Here is a 2,813-nt window from a genome sequence, read left to right as displayed (position 1 = left end):
AATGGAACATTCATGGTCGCCTTCATTAAGTATGCCAGAGACATTTTCCACTGTGTTGTTATTTCTTGAGGCTCCAAGAGTGAAACTTGCTGTCAGTCTTTCTTTCATTTCTTCAAAGTCGGCTAGGAGTCTCTTCGTCACGCGTGCTTCTCGCGCTGCAAAATCGATCTCTTTTAACAGCGAAATGTTGCAGGGTCCTTGTTGTGGACCAACGGTCGAATTTCTAATTGCAGGTTCCAAAATCCCTTTAGTTGGTAAGTGTGCGAGATTTGCCACCGTTCCATTGCCTGTTATCGTAGACGGATTTAATTGGTTAAAGACCTTAGCGCCATTTGTGATTTTTTGTATTGGCGTGCTTTCTTTGCGTTGATTTTCGTGTGGTTTGATAGACAATGGAAAAGTGAATTTCAGTAATTTTGGATCAAGTTCGATGTTTGGGACTTCAAGCGCAAGCAGTTCGTTGTCTGTTACATCGAAAGGGGATTGAAATGCCTCCGCATTTATCTCAATCACCTCTGGGACCACTATATCTCTGTTTAAGTCAGCTTCTGCAAGACTAGTCCCAGGCCAAGGATTTGCGCCTAAAGTGAGGCTTCTCCTAACTTTGTTGCTGTTTCCACCGTTGTCACAATGGGATTTCGTAATTTCGGAATGGACTTCATGGGAGGCTTTTGCCTTGCTCATCATTTCGTTCTTCAACAACGCTGTGCGTTCAGCAGCTTCATGAGCGTTTTCACTTGTGGCTTGATCACGCAGGTATAATTGTTGCGGTATTGACAGCAAATCTGCTTCAGAGTTCACTGAAGGATTGGTTTTAGAGGTCTCAACCGTCTCCTGGGTTTGACCGGTAGTGAGCTCATCCGAAGCCGGCACACGTTCTTTCACAAGCTCACCCAAAGGGAGAGCTTCTATTGAGCCCGATATTGCGTCTTCTGTGCGCACTATCAAAATTGTGTCCGTTAAGCAATGAGTAGTGGGGATTGCGGGAGAAGCGGGATTAATCAATCCTAACACGCTACATTTGCCACCCACCTCGGTGATGTCAAGGGGTATACGTTGACTGTGTTCGCTTTCGGGTGCAAGGACACTTCTAATGTCACTATTTGAGTGCAGTTCAGTGCACATAATGTTATTGTCAATTTGCGGCAAGGAATTCTGTGTTTGTTTTAACTTGAGCCTTGTCCAAGGCCTGTTATCCCCCATGAAGGTCTTCTTACCTGTTAACCTGTTAACTCGCCTGCAGACGGAGGCCGCGGCGGCCTGCTGCGGACTGCAGCAGACTGGACTCTCTCACGGACTCCGCGCGCGCTCCGCGCTCTTCAGGTGTTTTTAAAGGGAATTGTTCTTGTTTTCCTTAAAGGCACACTGGATCCAAGAAACAGATCCAAGAAACAGAGTACACCACTGATCGTAGACTGTAGCTGCAGCTCCTCACTCCTACTCGCTCTGCAGCAGACTGGACTCTCTCACGGACTCCGCGCGCGCTCCGCGCTCTTCAGGTGTTTTTAAAGGGAATTGTTCTTGTTTTCCTTAAAGGCACACTGGATCCAAGAAACAGATCCAAGAAACAGAGTACACCACTGATCGTAGACTGTAGCTGCAGCTCCTCACTCCTACTCGCTCTGCAGCAGACTGGACTCTCTCACGGACTCCGCCACACTCAATTGGTTTCTGCCACACCTACTCCTCAGCCGTTTGCTCCCCGGCAGAGAAACTACCTCCCACCCACTCACGCAACATGCGCAGACTTACTCAAGCCTGCCTAACTCCAACATTAGCCAATTACCTTTCTAAGAACACACCAGCCAGAGCTGACCCCAATGCCGAAGCTTCAATGATTCTCTTGGCCCTCTCTCTAACCATAGATAAACACATGCCGCGCAAACCTAGAATTCCCCAACCAAACAAAAAAAAACAACTTGCCACGCTGCGCAAAACCATGCATTCCCGCGAGCCCCCCTGGAGAAGCAACCCTACTCCAACTAACCTTGAGGTCTCCTGCACCGCCTCCAAATCCTTCAGAAACACCTTCATCCCTACCAAAGGCAACACCCTCAACACGAGGATTGCCAAAGCTAGCTCCAGCCCAAAGGAGCTCTTCTCCATTCTCAAAGAACTGGAACACCCTGCTCCCACCCCCACTCTTGCTCAAAGCAACAAAGCCTGGTGTACCACCATACAAACAGCACTGGATAACAAAATTGCGAAATTACAAGACAAAATCCTCTCCAAGAAGCAACAACTCCTCACCAAACCCACTCCTACTAACAAACCACTGCAGCACACCCTCCCTCTTCAGCCCCCCTCCCAATTCCACTTCTCAATCATCTCCACAGAAGACATTTCCACCACTATTTTATGCCTCAAGCCATCTAACTGCAAAGGCGATGCCTGCCCTGCCCACATTGGCAAACTGCACAGCCACACTGGCTCCAGCCTTGCTGATTTTGTCAATGCATCCTTCACATCCAAAACTGTACCTACCTGCCTCAAAACAGCCTGGATCTCCCCCCTCATAAAAAGCCCCTCCCTCGATTCGACCATCCCCACTAACTACCGACCCATCACCACTGTCCCTTCCTCCTCAAACTCATTGACCGAGTGGCATATTCCCAAATTCAAAGTTACCTCGAGCAAAACCAACTACTAGGTGCCAGACAGTCTGGATTCAAACCAAATCCATGTACCGAAACAGCCCTTCTGGATCTTAAAATCTAACTCGACCACATCTGTGACACAGGTAACCTAGCCATCCTGCCCCTCCTTGACCTGTCTGCCGCATTTGACCTCGTTGACCATGATATCCTCTGCCA

Source organism: Ambystoma mexicanum, chromosome 1p (genome assembly GCF_040938575.1).
Source record: "Ambystoma mexicanum isolate Mex_15411 chromosome 1p, UKY_AmexF1_1, whole genome shotgun sequence".
Classification (NCBI taxonomy): domain Eukaryota; kingdom Metazoa; phylum Chordata; class Amphibia; order Caudata; family Ambystomatidae; genus Ambystoma; species Ambystoma mexicanum.
The sequence above is the reverse complement of the archived record's forward strand: the minus strand, read 5'-3'. Positions refer to the sequence as shown.